Below are 12,793 nucleotides of genomic sequence, written 5' to 3'. Positions count from 1 at the left end.
TGGCGTTTTGCCAGAGCTCCATGTTCCAAGCAGAATGTGGAGTGGGCAAAACTCAGCAAATTCCATCAGCAGAGCAGAATTTTCCACCCACCCCTACACCAATCCCACAGCCAGTCTCACACTATTACTATGTTATTCAGAAGTAGAGCCTGGGAAAGGGTAATGGGACAAATTAATGAAATAGAAATATTGCATATTGTCATGCTGCCTGAGAGTACAACTGGGTTTCATCTGTGCTGCAGGAGCATTGACATCTATATGACAATAGTGTGGACATTGGAAGTTAACTTCTGATATTATATATGATATACCCATTGAAACTGTATTTCCCATTCACTTTCATGAAATAAAATTAAACACTTCTGAGCTGTAATGCAATTAAAGTTGACACGGTAAGTGTGAGCAACACTGAGTATGCTGTTTGCTAATGAGAACTCCTTTTTATGTAATGGAATTACTTTCCGTGGCTCTGCCTATATTCCTTGTAACAGGTTGAAAACTGTAATTTTAAAAACATTAATTAATATGAAGTAGTTCATCTATGTATTTATACAACAACAATTATATGCCATGATTCCACTGACTTTATATAAAATAAAACACTGCAGTAGTTTTTTAAGCTCTGAACCCAACTGGAAGACTCCTTGTGAGAATAATGTTCCAGTGAGGTCATAATCTTAATAGATGACTCCTGGTGAAACAATGCAAAACAGAGTTTGTAATTCTAACAGATGACTCATGGTGAACATAACAAAATCACAATATCTTTTTCAAGTGAGGTGCACAAGTACTTCTCTGATCTCAGTCATGTCTTTGGTTGACTCTTCACTATAACAGGCGACTGGATTATAACTTCCAACAGCAAGTCCCTGTTGCAACAACTAGGTATCACAGTTGCTGATCGGTGATATAATGGACCACCATGTACTCATACTCTAGACATTCAAGATGGAGCCATCATTGGCAAGTCTTATGAGAAGCCCTGTGACTTCACTGGGTAGGAACAATCAAATCTACGGATCATAACGCTGAGCTTAACTGTGGGTGATATGCTTAACACGCAGCACGAGATACATCAAGAACTGACCAGCCACTACACCTCACTACATACATTGGCAACAGTCACCACCCCGGAACATATTGCCTCCTATCTAGAGACAGTGCACTTACCTTGCATCAAGCAGGAGCAGAGCCTGGAGATGGATGAACTGATATTAGTCATTGAAATACTAGAGGCCATACGCGCCCCGGCCACTGGAAAGACACCTGGGCCTGGAGTCCTCCCCGTAGAATTTTAGAAAGCATACGCCTTGTTGCTAGCTCAGTGTTAACAAGTAATGTATGAAGAGGCTCTGCAAACCGCATGCCTTCCTGCTTCCATGTGAGAAGCACTCCTTATTTCACTGTGTTAGCCAAACAGAGATCCCACAGCCTTTGGCGCCTACCGGCCGCTAGCATTGCTTTTTTCTGACTAAAAAATTCTGGCAAAACGTTTGGCGGATTGTCTGGTGCCACTGGAGCCTACTTTGGTGCACCCAGATTAGAAAGGTTTCAACCTGACCTGCACCACTTCATGAAACTTGCGACAATTCTTTAGAATTCTTAAATATGCCTTGGCAGGTGGCTTCACTCGAGATGTCTGGTCTTAGACCTGGAAATGGCTCTCTCTGGAGTGGCCTTTTAAGTTTGCGGTTCTGTCAAAATATGGTCTTGGAGACCGCTTTTTACATCTGATATGCCTATTATATACTAAGTGAGAAGAGGGGGTGGCTATGCTTTGAGATTCGCACTTCTTAAGTAAATAATACACAATTAGGGGAAGTAATGTTTCAAAGTTGCAGAAAAGTACGACAACCACACTTCTATTGACACCACACGGCATGAACTTTCCAAGGCTTATCATGGCCATTTCTGCAACGAAATTCGTATATACCTTTGGTTTTGGTCAAACAGCCTACCACAGTACACTGTGATGGTAGCATTACTATTGCCTTATTTTTAGATACTACGTCATTTGATTTCTGCCTTGAGAAAGTCTTGATGACGTAACACATGTCGGCTGTAATTCGGCTGTTGTACTTTGGAAACATCATACCTGGAATAAACAGATTCTAACTAATCACACAGACGGTTTCTGATCATTGATTGACAGACTTTACTATGATATGGACTTTATGGACTAATTTGGTGTGCCTTGGTAACTCATTAGTATGCCTATTATATACGTTGCCAGTTTTAAGACAAGATCCTTTATATCTGATCCCATTGATGTATATAGAGGCACTTGTCAGGGCTGCCCCTTTCCCTCATTACTGTTCTCCCAGGCTATGTAACCACTGGCGGCAGACCTGTGTACACAGGATGCTGACTGTGAAATATCCCAAATTGATGGCATTCATGCCATCTCATTTTATGCAGATGATCTGCTCATATACTTAAGAGACATCTATTCAGTACCTGCCACACTGACATACACCCTCCATAAATATGCAGACCCTTCTGGTCTGCGAGTTAACTGGACTAAATCATACCTCTTCCAGATGAATCCAACCATGCCTAACCCGCATCTCACACTAGTTGGAATCTCCCTAGCCTGGCAAACCACTACATTCAGATGCCTAGGAATCAGGGTGTATCATACACATGCAGATTTAATGGACGGAAACATCATGCGTGCAGTCACGTCGCTGTGAACACAAATGACATTCTGGAAGTCACTACACCTGACAGTAGCAGGGTATATAGCTTTGCTTAAAATGGTTGCTCTGCCTAGACTCCTGTATTATTTTGCTAATCTACCTATATATATTTCGCCTTCATTCTTCTGAGCCCTTGAGCCTATACTTTGAGACTTTATATGGAATACTTCCCGCTCTCGAGTGGCACTCTTTAAACTTTACCAACCAGCTGACCGCAGAGGGTTAGGAGTTCCCCACTTTGAGCCCTATTATTTGGCATCTCAGCTGCAATGTGTGAGACGCTGGCTGGCTGGTTTGCAGTTGTCAGATACTGCAGCAACAACACCTGCATGGGAGCACACAAGCCTATTGCATTTATTCCATTCCTGCACTAAGGCGCCAATACCCAAGCCTACCCACACATGCAAGTGGAAAATCGCTGCTTTCACCAAAGTCTCTATCTTATGAAGGGCCCCGGCCCTAGCTCTGTTGGGAACGCTAAGGGGACAGTGTGTCACCTCCAAGTCTGAACTGGCTTGCTGGCATGAGGCAGGGTACATACACATACAGTGGGAGATTTATATGGGGATGGGAGACTTCTTCCTTATGAAGCTTTGATTGAAAAGGGGGGCTTCCTCCTGAACAATTTCTATTGCAAAACTCACATCTTGGAGCACTGAGGAAGGAGTGGGGTGATATGATGCAGGAACCTCTGACACATAATACTATTCAATACCCTCTTGTGTTTGGTCACGGCAGGCACCTTCTACACTGGCTGGCAGACTCTTTCTGCATACATATAGCACTGCTACTTAAAGTTCTCTGCGTCCATTGGGAACAGGACTTTAGCAGGCTAGGTGCAGAAGAAAAGTGGTCCACTTTGCTTGAGAGCCCCACCTATGTCTCCAGAAATGTCAGATTACGTTTAATACAGCTATACATTGTACACAGAGCCTATCTCACCCCTGTCAAAATCAACCGGTACTTTCACCACATGGACGCAGAGTGTTCTCTCGGCTGCTTGGTAAATGCAGATCTCCTACACATGCAGTGGTCCTTCCCTCGTTTACATCACTATTGGCAGGGAGTGAAATATGACCTGTCCCTTTGCACCAGAAGGGACATATTAACTACATGGGAATCATGTAATACAGAGTCACATCCAGATTTATAGAGATTGGTCTCTTACTAGCTAAGCGACTCATTACCCGAAGGTGGAAGTCACCTGACCCACCACCACTAACATCTTGGACGCAATTATTGAAGGTGTGTGCTCAGGCTGAAAGTGTCTCCCTGCATAGGGAGGACAACCTGGGACTCTGCAAATACAAAATAGCCAATGCATGGAACGCTATAGTATTTAACCTACCTATCGCAATACATGATTCCTGAGACATCACACCCTCTAGCATTGCATTGTTGAGAGGGGAGCAGCTCATATCCCCCACAACAGATATGCCCCAAACACATGCCCATACAACATTTTGGTCAAACGAAAATACATTTAAAGATATATGTTTAAATCTCTCCTTGTGCTGCAACAAGCAATGTTTGGTGACCAACACAAGACTTGTGGGTCTTGCCATTAGTTTGTTGTATTAGATATGTTGTTACTTGACTAAATGAATTGTTTAGCTCTGTAATCAGATATTGCAGTCACATATGAGCTATGCGCCTAACAAACTGCTGAAGATTCACTGTTGATGAATAAGCCTTAGTGCTAAGCTGCATGACAACATTTATATCCTTTGGGTCTGAACTGACTAAATGTTTGATAGATAATTATATCTTACTAGTTGCATGTTAACTGAATGGTGTCTAAATGCTGTCATGTGTCTCGAATATGGAGTGATACCCAATACTAAACAATAAACAGATTTAAGCAAAAAAATGATGTAGGTGGCTATTTGTGACCCACTAGGATTCACTGTCGTCACAGAGGTGGTGGCTTGCTATGGTTCTGCACACCACCATATCTGTGACTGCTTTTAAATAAAGGAATCTCTTTTTTAAAATGCAGTCCTTTTTGCTTAAAGGAACACAGGCTGCGCGTTAAAAACAAAAATCACACATTTAATTTTTATTTTTTAAGAGTAGGCAGGGGTCGTGGGACCACTGCATGCTCTTAAAAAAATGTTCTTTTAAACATTCTCTAAGGGGAAGGCATCCCAATGGGACCCCTTCCCATTTGCAAATGGTTTACTACCAGTTTTGAGTTGGTGGTAAAGTACAAATGTTTTGCTACTGCATTTCGATCGTAAAATATTAGTACATAACATTCAGATTCCCTTTTTGAAAAAGACACCCTGAACATGCCCCTTCCAAATAGCAATACTATCTTTTGTTCATAAACCCAAACTGCAATGTGCTAGAATCGCAGTTTCTAGACTTTGTACATTTGAAAATACATTGTTTTGGTCATAAAGATTTTGAAACTGAACAAACAATTTGTACCTCTGGCCATTAGATCATATGTTGTTTGTCTATGGTGTTTCAACCCTCTAAAGACACCAGGGTCATTATAAGGATAGAAGGATGTAGTAGAAGCCCGAGAATGTTAGAGAAAAAAATAGAAGAAGAATTAAGAACCAGTCCGAAATTAAAGAGATAAATATTCTCTAAAATTCAAGCCTTATTTAAAGGGTTGGGCCAAGCATGTTGTAGCCTAAGGGAGTGAAGGAAGGAGATCTTCAGCTGGAGCTACGTGGAGTGAAGACCTTAAGAGTGCAGTAAGAAGACCACACATAAATATACTGTCTGAGTGGTGTTATAGCAGTAGAGTGAAAGTGCAGTTCCTCCAGTTATTGGGCTCCATCAAAAAGAAGGTCTGGTCTTTGTAGATTTTTATGGTAGTACTAAATTTGGCCTCTATAATGACCATCTAGTACAAAAATTAGGATTCAGTGATGGTGTGAAAGGTTCCTTAATAATAATTAAATGAAGAGGCAATACTGTACACCTTACAGGGAAAGGCCCAATCAGTCCTGGTGAAATGCACTATCTGATCCCAAAGCTCTAAAATTGACCCACAGACTTAAAGAAAAACAAATCAGTAAGTGAAAGCTGTTCACATATACAACAAGATTCTTCCAGGTGCACAAGGTCTGAATAGGGCAGACCAGAGCGAAGCACAGAGGTAGCAGACACTGCAGAAAGTGGGAGATGTTGGCAAACACTTAGACACTGTCCAAAAAGATCACCAAACTGAAGTGCTGAAAGGGTTCTGTGTCATTAAAAAAGGGCAAAGTCAAACACATAGATACTGAAAAAGGACTGTTGGCGTGGGAACTGGCCTGACAGTGGGGCAAGAACGAGGCAGTTACAAAAGTATGTGTTCTGCCATAGGAAATAAGTGAGGAAATCCCAAAACAAACCAAAAAAGTTAAACAAAATAGCACAAATAAACATTGTAATGTAATAATTTTATTTGTACGATTAAGAAAAACCATTGAATAAAGTAACAATACATTTACAAAGACGTTAGGCAGTGCGTTGGGTATAGGTTTGAGCAGTTCAGTTCAAAGATAGAACATCAAAAACTGTAAGGATTAAAATTAAGGTTAAGGGTAAAACCTCGTATTGGAATATAGTGTGAGATCAGGCAAAACAACGAAAATTTAAAATGTTATAGGACTAACCACCCTGCTGGGTGGGAATAAGACGAAAGAACATCGACGCGAGAGCCCAACAATGAGGAAGATGTATAATTTCCAATGTCAGACCTTTGAATCGGGGAATGCATATTTACTTTGGGAAGCCTTGAAGCCCATGGGCAGATGTTAGGTGCAGTGCAGTTTGAGAGAAACAAGTTCTGCGACCCATACAAGAGAGCAGACAAAGATCAGTCCTAAGCGAGTGTTTGTGTTCTTGCACAATTCTGAATTGGTGCATGCTTGCATAAGGACTGCTTAATCAGAGATTCTGGTTTTAAAAGGAATTTTGTGAATCAGGCCGTAGTTTGGGGAGTCGAGCCCTTCAGCAGAACAAAATTGCTTGGCGACAAGACGTAATGCTGTGGGCTTATAAGATGTTCCAGAGGTAAATTTTACGCCAGTGTGGTAGAGCTGGACATATACATAATAGGTGCAGGAAGCCTTCCCAGGGATATGGGCACAGCCTGCACCCCTTGTTCTCTGAAGATTGGAGCCATTATAGTGTAGCATCAACTGAAGGAAGAAGCCTGAACCTTGTGTGGAACACTTTTATTTTTACATGGTTTCTTAGGAAGACATCCATGTATGACTGAGCTGTTGGATCCTGATGTGCATTAATGATCATCAATGCATGGTTACGCCGTCTAAACTTGGTTTTATTTTTGTGCCAGGAGAGATGTATCAGTTGTTTGTTCAGAGCTCTCTTGAAGACCAGATGAGGTAATTTTATTTGCCAAAGTTGACCCACCTGTAAGAGTTTGCAAGTTGCCGCTATTTTTTCTGCTCGAATTTTTATTCAAGGGGGTATTGGAAACAATTTCTTGCAATAGTAAAGCTTTTAAACAATTTAGATGACTCTGCCTCAGCAATGTTACATATTTGAGGAACGATTCCTCTTGCAACAATTCTTGGTCCTGAAGGCCAAATTCCTGTCTGATTTGTGCCAGGGAAGTACCTAGCGGCAGAGAAAAAATGAAGTAGAAGATTTTACTCTGAACAATATTCAGGAAGCTTGCAAGCCGACCGGGGAACATTTCCAGGCCATATGTTAATGTAGGAAGATATTTCGCCTTGATCACTGTGAGCAATGGGTGCCAAGTTGGATTTTCAAGTTTGGTTACCAGGACTCATAGTGCTGAGAATTGTAATGCCATTTTTGCTTTCAGAGTATTAAAGTGCAGATGGTGAGACCATCAAGCTTGTAGCCAAACGCCTAAATACCTATAATTTATGCATCTGTCCACTGGGCTTCTCCCGCAGTCTCATAACTTTTTTTTTAACTACCTATTTACCAAACATGACCACCTTTGTTTTCTCAGGACTGACTGATAATTCGTTAGTCGAACAATATTGATGTAGGGAAGTTAGCAGACTTGCGGGCCTGTTCTGGAAAGGTTTAATAAGACAATATCATCTGCATATAGTAAAGAGGTAATTCATTGTTATCCTAATGTTGGAGGATGGGAGTTGGTAAAATTCAGTTGACTGCACAAGTTAGCCGGGTATAGATTGAACAGAGTCGGGGTCAGCACACGCCCCTGTTTGATGCCTCTATCCCTTCGGATTTTTGATGTAATTCTCTTATTACATCCAAGTGTGACCAAGACCCACTTTTCAGGGTATAGCAGCTGGATTCCTTTTAGCAAGTTTGGCGGGATTTTCCATTCAATCCACTTTCTTCACAGGCGAGGTCATTCAACCGAGTCAAATACTTTGGATAAATCTACAAAGAAGGAGTACAAGGATAGATTTGTCCTGGTATATTTGTCTGCCAACATCGATAGAGCTCCCAAGTTGTCAATGGTGCTCGATGTTGCCCGAAGCCTGTTTGAATCAGTGGAATTTGATTTAATTCTGACACCTAGGACTCCAGGTCCTCTAAAAATATGCCTGCAAAAATCCTTGCATCAATATCAATCAAGGAGGCATGCGTTAACTTATGGGCCTTTCTTATGAATGGGATGAATGGTTGCCCCTTTCTATGAAACAGGGACCTTGTTTATCCTTGGACAAAAGTTTAATATTTTAGCCAGTTCCCTGCTCCAAAAAGCTTGGTCATTTTTTAATACTACAACGGGGAGGCCATTTGGGCCTGGAGCGCCACTATTTCTGCAGGATCATAATCTGGCTTTGATCTTTTGTGTTGCATAAGTGAAGTGTGGCACTCCACTGGTTGAGCTGAGATGGTACCACTGCATTTTGATTCTGGTACAATTTAGAGATGTGCTCTACCCACTGTTCCTCTGTCACTGTGTTTCCTAGGTCTCCAGTAGACCCTCCCTCGAAGACTCTTGCTCTAGTTGATTGATAATAGACCATAGAGGCTTGCTGTTTTTTGCCTTACCAGCTTTTACCATTCTCACCCACTCCTGGTCACTCAAGGCCTTTTTTGCCTCCCATGTTGCCTTTCTATAGGCCTTTAATATTCCCAAGAACAGTTTGAACTGGGCTCTTTCCATATTGTGGTAGTTTAGGTTTCTGGCTGCATTGTGGAGTTTCTCCCTCTCTTGACTTAGTGCCTGGGAGTACCATTGGTTTTTACAGGCCCCTTGCACAAAGGATTGCTGTTGTTGGGAACCAGGTTATTTTGTCAGTGAAGCCAAAATGTCCTCCCAGTTTGAAAGGGCTTCCAGATTTCTTATGTGCTCTGTTGGTACCTTTGCTTTCCATGCCTAATAGTTCTCCATTGATAGTTTGGACCATCTTATACGAAGCCAGTGGCTCCCCAGATCCTGTGTTCCAACATTCTTCAGTGAGCCGTGTGTCGATTTGTATTGGATATTTCCATGATATGGGGATGATAATCACTCTCACATCTGACCTCTATATGAAAACTCTGGATGTTGTGGAATATCGAGGCCAAGATGAAAGTGTATTCCAGGGTTGATTCTGAGTTCTTTGCCTTGTGTGTCCTGGCCATTGGTGATTCGGCTGCAGATCTGCCATTAAGCGCCATTAGCCATAGGGCCTCCAAGGCTCATAGATGCAGATGATAACCTTTGTTGATTGTTATGAAGTGCGACGTCTGAGTTGAAATTCTCAGCCTCAGGTCATGGACTCTTTCTTGTGTGCTTATTTTGCCATGATTCACAATGTTCATATTGGAGTCGCCAGTGATGATCTGTGGATGTTGCCATATGTCGCCTGTAGATTTACTAGTTCGATTTCCATGGAATTTATTATATTTTGTTTTTGTGCAGCACTTGGATTGATGTAAATGTTTATTATTTTCATTGAGGTTGCTTCAGATCCTTATCATGATCTCCAGACGTGTGAGTTGGATTAGATTGCACACCAGGTCCCCCATTACGACTTCCGTGGACGGAAAAGGCTGTCTGCCGAAGTCCTGTTGTATGACTTGGTAAAGGTCAAAGCCCCCACTATTGCCATCCAAGTATTACCTTTGGGGTTTTGCAGTGCCTTCTCTTGTGCCAACTTATAATAGGTTTGAGCCCCTAAGCACATTGGATGGTAATGTTTGACAATTTTCCCATAAAGGTGCTGTGTCTTGTCCTGACTTCAGACTCTCTGGGTGCACTTTCAATGGGATTATGGTTTGAAATGATGTCATATATTAGGCAGGAACGTAGTCTGTCAGAGAAATAGGTTATTACACAAGCTTTGGCTAGATCTTATCTCAACCTTTGGGCTCATTTGTTTCCATGAGACCTGGGACATATCTAAAACTTGTATATTGGATATATTGAAAGGGTTTAGCTCGTTTTATGTACTAGCAGTCCCTTTTCCTTGTGGTCGAGACAGAGGAGGCTTAATAATTCTTAGGTCTCTCTCCATAATGGGGCAATTGTGAGAGATCAACACTGGTTCTTCTATTCTGCAGGCTGTGGAGATTTGTCATCTTGATGCTCATTGTGTGTTGATTTTAAACTTTTATAATGCCAACTCTTCAGTCAGTAAAACAAAAATGTATATTTTACATACTTTTTTGAAGGAATATAGAGATAAAAGTTATTCTCCTGTCTCCTACGATCTATTGAGAGATTGCAATTCACACCTCAGTAGTAGTGCTTCTCAGGGGCCAAGTTATACAGTCATTACTTTAACAGATAATGTTTTGCACGCGGTGAAAGGAAATATTTAGATTCTGTAATTCATGATTTTAACCTTATACTCCCTTTTGACAAGATCAGTTCTTATCCTGACCACCCTATCCCTCCTTCTTTTATAGGAAGAGGATGATCCTTAGTAGAAGAGATCATCTTTGTATATGCTTCTTTGGGAACTCTTGTGAAGTCTATCCACCTAGTGTAGGCCTATCAACAATATTGCTATTTTTTTAGCATTAGCTTTGCCTAAAATAGCTACTGGACTCCCTCACTGGTGGAGGGGTCTTCTAAAGACTAATGAGAGGGGTCAGTATTTGAAATGGGTAAAGGTACAAGTGGGTGATTTTAAGGCTAAACGTTTTTCCTTTAGAATACCAGAATTCAAGATTTGCAGTTCTGAAGATTCCAACAATTCAGGTATATTTAGGTCTTTTACTCTTATTTCTGTAAGATTGCTGATCTCCTGACTGCTCTGGGTAACAGCATGAATACACCAATTTGTAGATGGTCTGATAGGGCAGATCAGGAGTTAATGAAAGCATTGAAGGCTTCCCCTAGAGATTGAGAAATGGGCTCTCTCTGCCAACGTGATTATAAGGCTGAGGTTAAATATTGACAGAAAACCTTTAAAGATGAAGCCTGGCTACATCTCCTTCAGGATAGGGATCTATCTAATAATTCTGTATTTTGGGAAATCATCAATCAGCCACTCTTTTCTCAATCTGAAGAGGGATCACTTTACAGTCATATTTCCCTTGATGATTGGGTCAAGCACTTTTGTGCTCTTTATAATGGTCTGGTGCAAGATTATTGTCCTGGACCTATGACACGGCTTGTGGGTGTTTCAAATGTTTCAGTTTCAATTGATGAGGTGCATGAGGCAATTCTTCAGCTTTGTTAAAGTCCTGGGTCCCAACGGAATCCTGGCAGAGTTCTCTTTTTTGGAATCCCTGGTAGGTGTGCCTCCTCTAAACCAGGACATCAATACTTCAGTAAAAGGGGATCTTTCACTATTCTGATCTAAATAGGTTATAGTGATCTCTTTCTGGGAAACGGTGAGCATAGATCCTCTAGGAACACAGCTGGCTTTTTCCAAGTGGGATCTCATTCACCTGGCGGGGGTGGGAGACCTTTGGCACATGGGGGTGTCATCCCTTTCAAAGACCTGCAAAATGAATACCAGCTAGCACTTACCGAAACTTACTGTTACTTACAAATAAGCCATGCACTGCAAAAGGCACTGCCAACTGGCACAATACTCCTGGAAGTCCAGATTCCATTTAGTGCAACTCAGAATCCTACACATGGCATATTCCTCATGCTCTACCGTGGTAAAAATGGGCAGAGCCAAAGATGAGCAATGTCGTAGAGTCTGTGATCAGATAGGCACATTTTTTCACATTATATCGAGTTGCCCCATGCTGCATACTTATTGGGCAGCTGTGTTAATTTGTATAAATACTGTTTGTGGTCAAAATGTGGAGCCTGACCCCAAATGGTGCTTCCTCAATATCTGGGACACATCGGACCTGATCCGCAGGGAACAGATTTGGGTCGCCCTGGGTCTGATGATAGTAAAGGCGAATATTGCACATTTGTGGGTTGGGCGGAGCAACAACCATAATTAAAGAAAATTGAGAGCACATAGGAAGCAAGTCATAGGATATGGGCGCTCACAGTGAGTCAATATAATAGCATTAACATTCCAATTTTAACATGGTGCTCCTGGCAAGAGGATCTTCCTAACTCCTCTAATGTTTCCAGGGAAACTCACAATGACAAAAACACAGCTGTCAGGGCACCCATGAATATGTAATTCCAAGTGAGTAATGTATCAATATGTAATGTATAATGGCATTAATACCATGGAGAGTTTCAAGCTCAATTTATTCTTCAACAGAAAAGTTCATCATAGTAACCACAGAATTGTCCTTTGACATCCATGTTCATGTAGTAAACACAGTCTTGAAGTCAGTATCCATGTAGCACATACAGCCAACTACCACAATTAAGAGCCAGGAAAAATGACATGGATTGGTGCTTGCTTGCTGAAAGGGTGGTGTACAAAAGGAGGGAGTGTCTCTGCAAATGGACAAAGATATGGGGAATGTGGAAGGAATATAGTGGCAACCCCTGTACAGCTATTTCTAATACTGACACTGAGTTATTGTCTGTAGAGCAACCTGTTTCACTGGGAACAACAGGAGGGGGGGACAAGACAAGAGACACATAGGCAATTGTGGGATAGTGGATCACTGTTTCTATCTATCTATGTCATTGTGCAGCAGTGTATAATTATTTTTATTTTGATGTATGGCCTTGATGTTTATACCAATAAGCAGAACTTTAAAAAAAATTGGTTGTAGTGCGGTATTTAAAAAAGGTGATAGTTCTA

This window comes from Pleurodeles waltl, chromosome 10 (assembly GCF_031143425.1).
Source record: "Pleurodeles waltl isolate 20211129_DDA chromosome 10, aPleWal1.hap1.20221129, whole genome shotgun sequence".
Classification (NCBI taxonomy): domain Eukaryota; kingdom Metazoa; phylum Chordata; class Amphibia; order Caudata; family Salamandridae; genus Pleurodeles; species Pleurodeles waltl.
This window is presented reverse-complemented; position numbering follows the sequence as displayed.